Source organism: Trachymyrmex septentrionalis, unplaced genomic scaffold, assembly GCF_001594115.1.
Source record: "Trachymyrmex septentrionalis isolate Tsep2-gDNA-1 unplaced genomic scaffold, Tsep1.0 scaffold52, whole genome shotgun sequence".
Taxonomy (NCBI): domain Eukaryota; kingdom Metazoa; phylum Arthropoda; class Insecta; order Hymenoptera; family Formicidae; genus Trachymyrmex; species Trachymyrmex septentrionalis.
This window is the reverse complement of record NW_017305694.1, coordinates 1233443-1248450: the sequence shown is the minus strand read 5'-3', so window position 1 is coordinate 1248450 and position 15008 is coordinate 1233443. Positions and strand designations below refer to the sequence as shown.

At 32.5% G+C, this 15008-nt stretch overlaps 1 protein-coding gene across 2 annotated transcripts in view; it reads right to left on the bottom strand.

The window, feature by feature from the left end:
• The window catches only part of LOC108751808 (limbic system-associated membrane protein-like), a 178156-nt gene that overhangs the window by 57759 nt on the left and 105389 nt on the right, over positions 1 to 15008 (bottom strand). For both annotated transcript variants that reach the window (XM_018492223.1, XM_018492224.1), the window contains exon 3: positions 14731 to 14780. The gene's annotated coding sequence lies outside the window, so the exon portion shown is untranslated. The remainder of the gene's footprint in view (positions 1 to 14730; positions 14781 to 15008) is intronic.

Sequence of the window (15008 nt, the reverse complement as noted above, 5' to 3'; positions counted from 1 at the left end):
ATATATATATAATATATACGAATATTTATTAGAATTATATTAGTATGTATAAAAAACTTGATTTCGTAATGCTACAACCTTATCAAATTTGCAAAGTACAACAAAACGCGATTTTTTACATGAGAATCAAGGCAAACAAAAAAAATTAAATAAGTTTAAACCAATAAATGGAATGTGTTTAAGTTTTACACAAATCCTTACAATCAGAGAGCTGTAATAATGAAATAATCTATAAAATTATTATATTTTCGATAATGTGCTTTGAGATGTAACACATACATCCTTAATTATAGATTAGCTTTGAGTAATTGCAAGACGTAATTGTTCATGAAAAGATGTGGGCGAGAAAATTAATAGTCGCTGGCGATGATGCGAAATTCTCATTTTATCGAGGAAAAGAGGCGGTATGCTCGAAAAGACTGAATGAAAATTAGGATTAACGACCTCGTGAGGAATAGGGTCGATGGAATTGAAAGAATGGATCAAGTAGAGAGATAGAGGAAAAAAGAACCATACGTCAGAGAGAGGAAAAGGGAAAGTGGATGAATCTGATTTACGATGAAGAACAGGAAATGTAGGCAAAGCATATAATTATAGCTCCTTTTCAGCGTGAGTAGAAAATTAAATAGGAGTAATGAAAAAAAGAATTACTTTTCTATCTTCGTGTCCGAATGATTTATATACGAAAAAAGCAACGGTAATCGCAACATTACGACACAGCTAAACTTTCCTCCCATCGCTTTTGCAATCTAACGCACTTCTTCATCCCTTTCTCACATCTGTTTCTTCGTAGTAATTTTATCTCTCTTCTGACTTTGTTCTCGAGTAATTAGAATTATTATGATTAAACTGGTCGTTGGCTTTTTTTACAGTTTAATCTTCTTTACCCTCCGGCACCGAGCCAAATTACATCTGCTGCCGTTCATGCGAAGAAAATCAAGAAAGTCCGTGACTTCTGCTGCGTTCTTTTACGGTTAGAGCGATATCTTTTTTTTTTTTTCATTTTTCCACGACCAAAGGATATTCCCCTTGTCGACTCTAAGAAGCCATAACTTGAAAACTTCAGATAATTCGTCGTATGAATAAAAGCAAAGCGAAAGCTTGTGCGCTGTTATTTAGTTTTGAAAGAATTTATTTATTCATTTTCTCGAAATATACATAGTTGAATATAATAAAAAAGATCTTTAAGTAGACAATTTTACTTGTAGGAAATATCAATAAAAAAGACAAGCATATTAATCCTTGAGAGAGAGAGAGAGAGAGAGAGAGAGAGAGAGAGAATCTCAGGAATCTACCTTTAAGTGTTGTTACCGAACATTCTGTATATTTTGCATTTATATAATAACTGAATAAAGTTTTGCCAGAGGATTTGCGGGTTATTATGCCGTGTATGATCTATTGCTAATGTCAACGTTTTCTTATAATCTTGGTATTTTAGTATTAGGATTTTCATCTCCAAATAATCTCAGGAATTTAAGCGTTATTACAGTCTTACCATATACCCTGTACATTTAGTTTTAAAAAATTTGAGAACAGATAACTACACGAAAAAAATTTTTTGTTAAAATTTACCCTAAAAATATGGTAATTGTCGTACAATAAAATATTTTAAAGATTTTTACCATTCACTTCAATAAAAAATTAATCAAACTTACTTTATATTTTATTGTAGTTTTATTAGTGAATAAAAGAAAATTACATAAAATTCCTCGAAATATAATATTGCTCTATATTTTTAGGGTAAATTCTAAGAAAAAATTTTTTCCGTGTAGCCATACTATAAAAAACTCTTACTATAAAAAAAAAATTAGCGAGAGGATAAGAAAATTAAGATAGCAAAGCAACAAGAGAATTGAAATTGGGTCCGAGAATTAAGATTGGCCCATATTATGGGTTAAAGTTATCTCCAAGGCGTGTAATATTAAGCACAATGGGCAAGATAAAAAAATTTAATTTTATATATTAATTATGTTTAGTATAGATTTCTTATATAAAAATACGTCGGAATTTGGAAAATTTTAGTTTAAGATACTCAAGTGAGAAAAAGTAATAAGGTTATATATTTTTACTATTGAAACAAGTAATTGTAGATGTTCTTATTTATCTACCCAAAGCATAATTTATAAACAAGTTTTTCTAGAGATCAAGTATAAGAGATTAAACATCATACGTTTAATATGCCATATTTGTCAGGACTTGGTTAAGATAGAATGAGATAGATTATGCAAAAGATAGAATGAGATATTTACGTACCTCTCTCTCTCTCTCTCTCTCCATTCTATATTTTAATCATTTATTTTATTCTATCTTAAGTAAGTTCTGAAAACTATCCAATCAGAAATCCAAACGGTGTCCAATCTCTTGCTTGAGGATTTCTAATATTTTCTAACTAAAGCTGTTCTCTATCTATAACATTTTTAAACTAAAATCAAGAGCTAGATTGAGCAATCTGTTGAGCAAATAGTATAAGAAATAAATAGAATTTGGGTCAAAGATACTCTGATTGGGCCAAAGTTACCCCTTTTTACAGTATATATCTACAATATGCTTCTTTATAAAAAATCTATAGTTATAAAATTTAAACTTAAAGAAAATAATATATATCGTTCGCGAGTATATGTATAAATCTAACTTATTAAATAAAATTCCTTTTTTTAATTAAGGAAGAGCAGTTAAGTTTCCAAAATATTAAAAATTTGTTGCATAAATAAATACATAGAAGATATATCTTCACAGTATATCGAGCGTTTTATTTCATTTCCGCGGATTAAATAGTGAGAAGACAAGATGAAAGTTCAACAGTTATGACAAAACGCTGAGCCGTATCGACAGGCATATATCATTGTATTGTGATTTTGCATGAAGCATTGTTTTCAATGCTACCACAATTACATTTTCGACAAGGCAATTCTATGATCCAAGATTTCGCGTTACACTGACAACAATAACGTATGCTAATTTACGTTTAAGAAGAGCCTAAGCTGGACCAAAGACAATTTGATGTAACGCACATTTCACGTAGCTCTGGGGCGTTCGTTATAGAATATTCAAAGGAAGATAATAAACTCGTCTGGTCCGCTCTAATTACGCCCAGCGGGCATAGCGATTATCGGCATCGTATAGTGTTGCTGGATTTTAAATAGCTGGCCGGTTACAAAGCTGGTCTCGAGATACAATGCCTTCTCTCTGCAGAGTAACGAAGGCAATGAAGATGCTGAAAAAGGTCGCGTATGCTGCCAGTTTGTGTGGGTCTTTTAATACTGTTCGGATCAATGCGCGGATAAAGTGGAGTTTAGTTCGTGATGCTTGGACGTCGGTTCTATGCGCGCAAGCTTGCAACTGAGCTATTAGAACAGCTAAACATTATTGGAAGAGACTTATTGAAGATACTATCAGTTTGTATGGTTATGTCAATCTATCGTTTGTTAGAGTTTAAAGGCGAAGTGATAAGAGGTTTGATTCTGAAATATTGTTTATTCCGAAAACAGAATTAAAATCTACGATATGCAGGATTGGGAAGAAAGTATTGCTTGTTATGTTACTCGTTATTGTCACAATTATTTTTTTTCTACAAATAGGTAACGACATTACATTTCCTTATTTGTAACGTTAATATAGTAACGCTATAATAGTAACGTAATATGGATTGGTTATTAGAATGTGTTAATAGTAACATAAATAAATGAATTTTAAAAGAAGGGAGTTGTATTAGTTATAATCACTATAGATTGTAACGAAAAATTGTAACCACTTATTAGTTCCTTAGTAATGGCAATGATAACGATAAAGTTTTTTAAATCAATAACGCGAGAAATGATAACGAGTTATTTAAAAAAAAAAGAACGGTAACGATAATAAGTTATTTTTACAAAGTAACTTCCAACCCTGACATATATATAATATAAAATACAGGAAAGAGCTGAAACAACGAGCTGGGTAAAATGGGAAATTTTCTATTTACTTTGTAGGCCTGTCACGTGCCCAAAAAACTTGCAAAACTTTTCGACTTTCTAACATGACAGCTTAAAGTTTCTACAAAACTGTTTTCTAAAATGTTCCTAAGATTTTTTGTTAGTAAGGTATAGAGGATTAAATAAAAAAAAACATTTTAACTTTAATTGCTCATAATTCCGTTAAAAATCGTTGTACAATAATTTTAAAAAAATTTTTTTAAGCTGAAACTTTGTTCTATCGAATGGTATAATTGCCATTTTTTTAAACATGTAGATATAATATAAATGAAGTAACACTATGAACTTTAATGCCAATCCAATACATAAATAAAACGCAATTTGCCCCTAGTATCAATGAGTCTTGATTTTCCCTATGTACAAAAAAATATATATATATATATTGAGAAAAATGTCTGCTTGGATTAATTGGAATTCTGATTGATAATGGACAAATCTGAATTTCTGATTAAATCTATTAATTCTAGTCCAGATAACCGTAATTCTAATTGATATAATCAAAACATTCTGGTTTGTCCATTTCCAACCAGACATTTTTTTTAGTCCATACATATAAAATATTTTTTATATGTATATATATTTTTTAGTCCATATGTGTGTGCGTGCGTGCGTTCGTGCGCGCGCGCGCGCGCGCACGTGTGTGTGTGTGTGTATTCAGTACTGCTAAAAGTTTCGAGCCAATAAGTAATTTTATTATATTATTCATATATTGAAGGCAGATAAAAAAATCTTTACAAATAATGGTCTAGTATAATACAATACTTATATATACAAATACTTTAATCAAGGCCGACAAATGCATGTAAAATTTTTCAATGTATGGAGTTTCTGGAGATAAGTTGAGGCAGGAGCATGGATAACAAATATATTTTCTTTTATCTTTTTTACTATGTATTCTTTTAATTTCTACATAGCAAAAGCAGTTGCTCTGATTATTTTTTAACCGGCATCGTGTTTGTGTGCGTGTATACATCAAGTAGGTTAGAAAGATATGGCTTTTCAAGATAGAAGTCTGTCACAAGAATGCTAATTAAATATCACATTTTTGTGAATTTTTATTTTCTTAAAAATTTTAATCTAAATAACATTTTAATCTTCGACAAGGTATGAAATTCCATATCTTGGATATTATGAAACTCTCCTATTGTCTATACTGGTTTGGCTGTCCATCTTTAGTAATTAAAATTTGTATTCTTAAATTAATTATAATAAGGTTTTTATTAATTTATAATATAAATTTACAATTTAGAATATAAAGTTAATTCAGAATATAATTTAGAAAAATATATTGACAAAAATTATCCGCAAAATTATATGTTGACTGGAAAGTTTTGGCAGCCACTGTATATTTAAAAAAATTATAATTTAACAAAAACATGTGCAAATTTTTTAAAATAAATAAAGTAAAAAGGTTAATTCAATGCGCCATAATGGCTTCACTGCGAATCATAAGGTTGACACCTGTTTGCGAAAGTCTCGAGAAGCTGTTTAAAAACGGCGTAAAAGAACGAAGTGAAGAAGAGAGAAAATATCTCGCAGGACTATAAATAAAATTATAAGGTAGGCCATAAACGAGGAAAAAAAATAAGAAAAATATGGAGAGAAAGACTGGCGTCAGAAGCAAAACTCCGTGGAAAGGGGCAACCGCTTGGTTTTCTTTTCTCAGAGTCTTTAGCCGCGCTTATGAAAGAGAAACATACCGTCTACCGAGACGGTCGCGACTACTCCTGAAGCTTCTAAGGGCTGATTAAAATCTCAGTGTGCTGATTTAAGTGATCAAATTAAGTTTAACCGTTTCAATTCCCGTGTGATAAGGCTAGTTTTATTGGCGCACAATTGGTGAATCTGCTCTAAAATAAGTATTCTACAGTAGCGTGGATTCTCGCTCGGAAAGTGGAGCTTTCACTTTAGTTTTTACGACGTTACATTACCCCGCAAATCAATGTAAACGTCATTATTCTTACAACGTTACGGACGATGTTGTCGCAGGATGGAGAATTTAAATAATTAGCCTTGAACGATATTACGGCCGTTACTTTGAGATTTAACTACAAGTTTTAACTTAGCGATAAAAACATTTATATATATATATAACGATAGAAAAGAGTTTATAATTGATTCATATAAATGTAGTTTGCGATAACATAAATCTCAAGAAAATTGATATATTAAATGGATAATAATATTGTCTATTTTGTAAAATAGGAACAATATTGTATAAAATTAATTTCTTGAAATCGAGTTACTTTTGCGATTTGTATGATAAAGTAAGTCGTTGTTACATATAAACGTATTTTAATATACTTAATATAGACAAATGCAGTACGTGGAATATGGCATAAAATTAATATGTTCCAAAGACAAAAGAGATGAGATATTAAATGTGAGAAAATATGAAATCGAGGACAGTTGTGGTAGAAGATTGTTTTTTAGTCATTCAATTCACTGCGTTTATTAGCAGCCTTTTAAATCCCGAGTTAATCCACGCATGGCTGCGATTGCTGGCGCGTATTTTTACGAGACCAAATTACACTGCCAGCATATGCGCATACGGCATGTTCGCTCTCTGTGACGAATTTATACGCGAGTATGCGGGTATAAACCTTTTCTCGCTCGCGGACCCGAAAAATTGTGTCCCGTTTCATCGATGCCGTGTAATCAGCTAACAAACTGATCGAGTTTGTTCAACTTCGCATAGTGAAAACCAATATTTTCGTTTCGTTTGCATCGTAACTATCCCCTCGCATACATGGCGAAAAATGAATAATACTGACGAATCATTAAAGATCGTAGACGATAAACAAAAAGGGTAAAAAGTAAAACAAGAATCTTTTTTAAAATTCCGCCACTTTTGCTAATGTTCTCACTTTAAAAGCGCGCTTTTCTAAACCTGCATTTTAGTTGGTCGGATCTTATCTCAAGAGAAAGAGAGAGATTGGCGCAAAAACGATCCCGCGTACAGCGTAAGTCTGTTCGCGCTAGAGCGATTCTTAATGGGAAATGGTAGGGTATCGCATGTTCAGAAAAGTTGGATCTTCTTTGGAAAGGTTTCAGTCCATAAAAAAGCAACGGTGGTAGGAGGTGATTGGTATGGTCAAAGGTACGAACAGGGTCGATGGTAACTGTGATAGCAGGCCTTCGACCTCCGTAGAGCATGTCGAGCATGGAATTAGGCACTTTTCCAGAAAAGTACTTGATCTGGTCGACTGTATAGGTTTAGAGCGCCAGCTAATTACCACGGTACTCCAGCTCTTTTCTCTTCCACTTTTTATCTCTTTCTCTCTTTCTCAGAGTTCCTTTTATATATACTGTTTTACTCCTCCTTTCGCGCATCTATCCCTTTCTCTGTTCTTTTTCGTTAAATTTTCGTACTCTCTTTTTCCCCTTTTTTTTTCTACAAATCGCGTCAAACTCGTTTTACGCTTTCAAACTTTAGAATTCACCTTTACCGATTTGCGAATCCAGTGGTTCTTTGCATACTGCGTAATTGATATCGTAACCGGCTATTCGGAAACCGTGTTCCTTTTGTTAAAATTGCGAATCTCCTGCCAGCATATAAAAATAAAACTATAAAAGGCGGTAGTGCCAGGTGCTTTTGGAGCATTTAACGAACTAATTAAATTTCTTTTTAAAATCCTACCATGCGAATAAAACCTCGGATATAACAACATGAAAAATAGGTAACTACAAAAAGTATTCAAACCACAATAATAAAAGCATAATTTTTACATTGCTATTCACGTTGCAATAACGCGTTGCATTAATCGTACATGCGATAATCATTACTACTGCAAAAATAAAGATGAGTTCTCCAGAGCGAAAAAACGATTATATGTACTGGCTTAAAAACTTTATGTTTGATCGTGAGAATTAAAAATGTGCTTTTTGTGGTTTATTAAGAAACAAAACTATCAATTCGTTTATTCTATTATACTCGCTCAGCAAAACGTTATCTTCAAAAAAAAAAAAAGAAATAAATAGAAACTAAATCGATAAGTATAATTGAGAAAGTTGATATTTATTTTACAGAAAATAGATGTGTGTCTTGCAATAAAGACAAAATACGTATTTCTATATGTGTAAGAAATTGTTACTACAATCAAAATTATAATAACAACTTGCTGTGCCAATTATCTTTTACATCTTATCGCTTGCATGTATTATGCAAAGCACGCAATACTGTAATGAATACTCGTAAAACACAAGATACCTCTTACGAATTCCCAATAATGCAAACCGTGCAGTCCAATTATCAAGTACCAATAAAACGTTTTATCCATTCCTCTTTTATCTACGTTTAAAGATTATTAAGTTTTATCTTTTTTTTCTGTGAAAATAATGAAAACTACTTGAAGATCTTTAACAATAACCGCTTTTATAAGTTCAAGTTCTTTGATGGAAGATCAATCATTATTTTGATTGGTTAACAATGAGTCACCGAAACGATGTGATGCGGTTTGTAGATCGATACGCAGTGGATATAGTATGGCTATCTAATATACCGGCAGATCACGAAGCACTTTATTCCGTTAGTTTTTTTGCTGTCAGAAAGCACTCTCCATTTACACTGTAAAAGCTTCGCACAACCAAGTAAAGCGAATCGAGGGACATGGAAACAAATTGAGACAATTTGAGACAAGTGTACGAAGCAATACAATGGTATATACATAGATTGTCCGTGGCATTTTCTCGTAAAATTTGTTACTTAAGCTTTGCCAGCACATGCAGTATAAATAATGCAACTAAAATAGCATCATTTATTAATGTCCTAATTAACTGTCAAGTTATTCGTAAATCTAGCAGCAAATTGTATACATATGCATGAGGAAAACATTGTTTATTGCACAATGTAATATACATATATACGAAAAGAACGATTTTGCTAAAGTATTTAAAAATTAGTTAGATACATATCTAAAAATAATTGTGTTGGGTCAAAATAAATATGTACAGCGCTCAAATTGGGGTTGCCAGGATATGAAAATTCTTTAAATATTTTTCTAAATAAAAATATTTAAAATTTTCTAAATATTTTTATAAAAATTCTAAATTTTCTAAAAAAAAACCTCTAAATATTTCTGCAGTATTGTAATTACAATACAATGTTCTATTTAATTAAAACTTTAGTTTGAAATTTAGTTTGATAATTCTATAAAATTATACTTTTCAAATTGTCGTAAAAAATTGTCTTCAGCTAAAATTTTAAACACTTCAGCAAAACCGTACGATACACATTTTCTATCTCGGTGTTTATCACGTGTCACATCCCTGCGTGCTCCGAATTCCGAAAAATCTCTTGCTTATTTCCGAGTACGATATCGCGACGCGCTTTGCTTCGCGCATAGCTGGTTTCCGTTGCGGAAACAATATCAACCGGAGTCGTATTTCATTCGTGAACTCGCAGTAAGGCCACCACAACTCCGAGACTACGGATATCGTATCGAGTGATCGATAGTGTCGTAAAGGATCCATCATAATCAGTTGCGGAATCTCGACCTCGCCGATTTGATTTGGTGCGGTTTGATTCTATTCTGGTACCTCTATCGATACGGGATACACGCTTTGATTATATCCGAGTTCCATGGTACGGAAACGCAATCCAGCTACGCTGGGACTGACTGGAAACGGAATTCAAGGCGGACGACCCGGGTATTCCGATCACGTGTCGGACAACCGACAGTGCGCTTCCATTCAGCCACGTCGTTGCGTTTTCTCTCAATTCCCTTTTCCACGAAAAGAAAGTTCTTGAACTTCGTGTTCGCGAACGTTTCTAAGAGACGTCTCCTTTCGCGTCTTGTCTTCGAGAGTCGAACTTGTCTCGTCCTTGCGCTTCACTTAGGTAAGCGAGCCGATTCGCGTCCACGATTTCGCACGACGGGATCTTTGTGCGTACCAAAGGGACGGCACGTGGCCAGAGACTCGCTTTGTACCGTCACAAGTTGAAAGCTAAAATATCTGTGGAATTTCCTATTGTAACGTAGAGAATTTCGCGCCGAAAGAGTGCTACGCTCTGATATGCGAGAGCATTTTTCCGGAGCAATGTCAAATATATTGTTCGCATTCTCGATTTGAAATTTCTTAAAATATCTACTTCTTTAGAGTCATAAAAGCTTATTTTTTTATTAAAAAGGATAGTCGGAAACCATGGATTCTTACATCATGGATATGTATATAGGTTTGAGTAAATTATAAAGCATGTTCGATTTCCTCTCTTTTTACTTACAATGTTTTTAAATTTGGCGATCTGCGACATTCCTATTATTATTTACGTTTATTCATTCCAATTTTGTAATTTCAATTTGCAACGTTCCATTTATTATTTACATTTATTTATTTAACCTCATAACTTTGGCTTATCTATTTATTTCTTACTTTAATGGTTTTAACTTATTTTTCCGACACTTCTTTTTTTAAATTCAGTTTAGTGGTGTCACTTTGATTAATTTTATTCTATAACTGTCTTGTAACTTTTTAATTTATTCATTTTTACATTGATCAATTTTAATATTAATGACGGTGACGGATAGCTGTAGTTTTATTAGTGTTACGTATCTTTTACACTCTTGGATCTTTGGTGAGTTTTCTTTTTTTATTTACTTCACTTCTTGATCAACGCCAAACATGATACTTTATATTCTCTATAAGTCCGGTTTTACCAAAGTAGGATTAACTTTAATCTGGGTTCAATTTACTTTTTATCTTTTTCTAACTTTCAGAATTAGAAACCAAGGTAGAATCAAGATTAAAGTTAATTTTATGTTAGTGGGACCGAGCCTGAGAGTATCATTAACTAAGAAGTTAAGTAAATAAAGACACGGTTAGCTTTAATTTAAATCATTAACCTGCTTCTCTTGATTAACGTTTGGGAATATTTCATTTGAAGAAAGATTGCTATGGTTTGCTTGAGACTGGGAGATAATCAATTTTATGTTGTATTTGTACGCTGATGATAGCTCGAAGTGGAGAATCCGAAACATTTGTAATTACAGTACCCATTATACTTCAGGTTTTATTAATGATTCGCTTCGATTTAAATTATTTGCGCACCACTAACTATGTTTTGATTTTTACATCCCTATCTTTAATTTTTCGATTGTTATTTTGTCTTTTTATTATTATTCGGTCCACTTATTTTCTATCTAAGTAGAGGGAACACGGTCGCGCTAGAAACTTGTTCACTAGAAGTCGCAAAACAAAGACAAGAAATTAAATTAAGTAAAGAGTTTCTTGAGTAAGTGATAACCTAGATCTATATATCACAGATTATGAAACTAGCGAACTATAAATCAGATGATTCATCAGCTCGAGCCTATCTTGAGTGAGTAAGATTCATGAAAAATAAATAACTCAGCAGTTTTTACCAGCCAATCGTTGTCGGCCATTAGAAGAGAGCTTTGAAGCTTCCGGCGCCGTAGTTTCCGGACCATCGCGGAATATCAGGCGGTCGATCTTACCCTTAATTACAAGTCATTGTCCCGGAAAGCATCGCGGGAGTCCGAGTTCCAAGAAACTTGCTTGATCGTCTTGCAGCTGCGAGCACGCGTCGTTCGGTCGCAAGGCTACCCGATTGTACGAAGAGAGCTGCCTCTTGAGTTCCTCGAGCTTAATGGAACTTCTACTTGGATGCTACAACGCTACCTTCCTATCTTCCAATTGATTCCACTCACGCGCCACTTCGAGGCAGCTCGTACCGATAGTTCTAACTACCCGAGAAGGAAAGAATCGATCTCTGCCTACCGTTTATTCTTACCACCTTACGGTTTTATCGCGCGATTTCAATCAATTGGGAATTCGTGTGATTTTATTATCGAAGTCGATCGGGGATGTCAGTATGCCCGAAGGGTCTATCGATCATGTAATTAAGTTACGAAGCAAGAACTGGAAATGGCAGTAAAGTAACCACATATCATGCTTGATCGTGCAAAACACTTAATTATCGAGGTTTTATGATCATAAAAGAAAATAGATGATAATCGACAGTAATAAAAAATAATAAAGCAAATAAAAGAGAAAGAATTTAACCTTTTGAAGACCGGAGCTTTCTCATAAAGTAACTTATGATAGATCGTATTTTGTAAAGATTTTTAGGGTCGCTGAACTTGATTCTGATCTCAAAATTTTAAAATTCACATTTTAAAACGATAATTTGATTATCGTGAAACTCGAATTTAGGAGATTCTTGGTACGTTTGAATATAACTTGAAAATATCGAATTTCAAAAGGATAGTAATCTCTATGAAGAAGGATTTAGTGTCACAGGGTTCATAATTAGAGAATTTTGGAAATCAGTATTAACTGTTTATATACGTAACACTGAGCTTCCAATAAAGCAATTGGAAATTTATGTGTGCGTGTGATATTATATATTTATTTCCCAATTAAAAATTCTTTAAAACCAAGTTTTATAAACAAATTATTTTTTTAAATTCTATCCGTCACATTGAATCATTTTAAATTTCTTATTTTTAACCTCAGATTCAAATAAAGCATCGTCAAATTATCTCATACGTTAAGTTCCATAAAAATTGTGCGAACAATTTATAAAATAAAAGAAGCTGATCCGCAAATGGGGTCATCGGTTCACAAAGGAATAAAATCTGTAATATAATCTACAAATTTTGTCAGTTATGCTCGAAGAGTCTATCGATCATATGATTAAGTTACGAAGCAAGAACTGGAAATGATAGTAAAGTAACTATACATGCTCGATCGCGTGAAAATATATCCAATCATCGAGGTTTTACGATCATAAAAGAAAATAGATGATAATCGACAGTAATAAAAAATTATAAAATATATAAAAGAGAGAGGTACAGAGAAAGCATCTAGTATCAGTAATATAATCTCTAGTATCAGTAATATAAACAAATTTTTTATTTTTTAACTGAGCTGAGAGATAAGCACTGCGCGTTATATAAAAACTTTTAATTATGTCATCTATTGTATTATTGATTCAGTATAGATCAGATAAATTGTAAATTTATCTTTTTGCATTAAAAACACGTTCATATATGTTCAATTTAATCAATAATGTACTCTTTGCTATTCGATATATCTAATAAAATAAAACTCGATTCTGTATAATAGATCTATTATTTATTTTCTTTCTGTGTCTCTTTACTCGAAAATTTCGGTTGTCTGCAATTATCCATAGAGAGCAATCAGCGGTGCGTTTTAATCACGAAAAAGGATAAAAGATTTCGCATTGTGAGAATTATAGCTGAGCCGTTTTGGAAACTTCCAGGTTATTCCACTCACGTGCCACTTCGCAGAACTTATAAAGACATTTATATCCACTCAAGAGGAAAAAAAGAAGAATTTGTTAAACCCTTTCTTTGTCTTTGCCGAAACTCAAGTTATACTCATTTAGTAATCTCGAAGCAGAGAATTTTTCGTCACTTTTCCAATTAGAGATGGATTCCCTATTGGGAGAGAGAAAAATGATGATGACATTCTCTTTTTAAGAGACACTTAGGGGGAACTACATTTACAGGAGGAATTAGATTTAACGGGTTAATATCGCTTAAGCCTTTTGCGCTTTCTGTTATCAAAGCACGAAACGGTTGCGAGTGCATGTCGCGTGCGTTACACGATAGAGAGTTTCCGCTGCACGGACCACCGGGCGTTACCGTTGCGCCTAATGGAACTCGAGCTTGGCGTTAGTGCGACCTCATCGTATCCCTCCCAATCGATTTTACTCACGCGCCACACCGGAACAGATTGCACGCTTCCCTGTATCTAGGCGCAATGAAAAACGGTCGCTGTTTTCGGTTCATCATCGCACCTGCGCTTTTATCGCAGGTCACGCGCATTCATCCGCAACAACGTCCATAACTCTCAAATCCAAAGACGAGCATGCTTTTATTTTCTTCATTTTGTTAGATTGCGGAAAGAATGGTCCATATTTAGAGAATGCTACGGAAAATGGAACGAAACAAAACGGCGCGAAATTTTCACGGTTATAAAATGATTGATTCTTCGCCGAATATTTGTGATATAAATTTTAGAAACTTTCTAAGTATCTCTCGCTTCCATGTGAAATAAATATTTTTACGTGGCGGTACTCAAGAAAATAAGAATATGTAATTTACAAAACATCTCGTGTATCATGTAAATGTATGCACGTATCAGAAGAGCTTTTCCTATTCTATTCTGCTAATCGTTATATTCTGAGAAAGAAGTAGTTATACCAACAACTAGGAAATTGAGGAAAAATAGCATCTCAACTATGCATTGTAAAATTGCTGTAAGAGAAATGAATAAGTATACATACGAACTTAAGGAAACAGAGCAATGTTAACCGTTTGCAATATACATGTTAGACTGCAGTACAGAAAAATAATAATATATAAGATTCTTTTGTTAAAAAAAATTATATAATTAATAAAAAATGTATTATAGCATGTCTCACCGCGACATACTATAAAAACTTTATAAAAAAAAATATTTAAATAAAAAGATATTATACAACCCATTTTATGAAATTTATATAATAACTCAACTATAAATTAATTTAATTATTTCAAACACACACACACACACACACACACACACACACACAGTTATTTAATAATTGCATGCCAATAATATAATGTTATTATATAACATTACATTTGTGGTATATTTTCCAAAATTTGTTCTTATGATTCTATAAACTAGTTGAAAATATCAAAACGAATTTCCAAACATATAATAAAATAAAAAGAATATAAAATATAAAATAAAAATGCAAAATGTAAAAAAAAATAATGTGACTTACAGATATGATGAGCAGCAGCGGAGTTGTAATTGCATTGTAACTTCGTTGGTCTGTAACATACAAATATAAAATTCAAATTTTAACAATGTCCAAAGAAATAAATACACAAATATCTCAAAAAATAATTATATGTATTTTGCGTATTAAATATCATTCTTGTAATAGATATTTAACAATTACATAACTATGAAGTAAATATTTAATAATTTTAAAAATAATGTTTAAATATATTGTTATAAAATAATCACACATATTGTATTTATTGGATTTAATTTGTC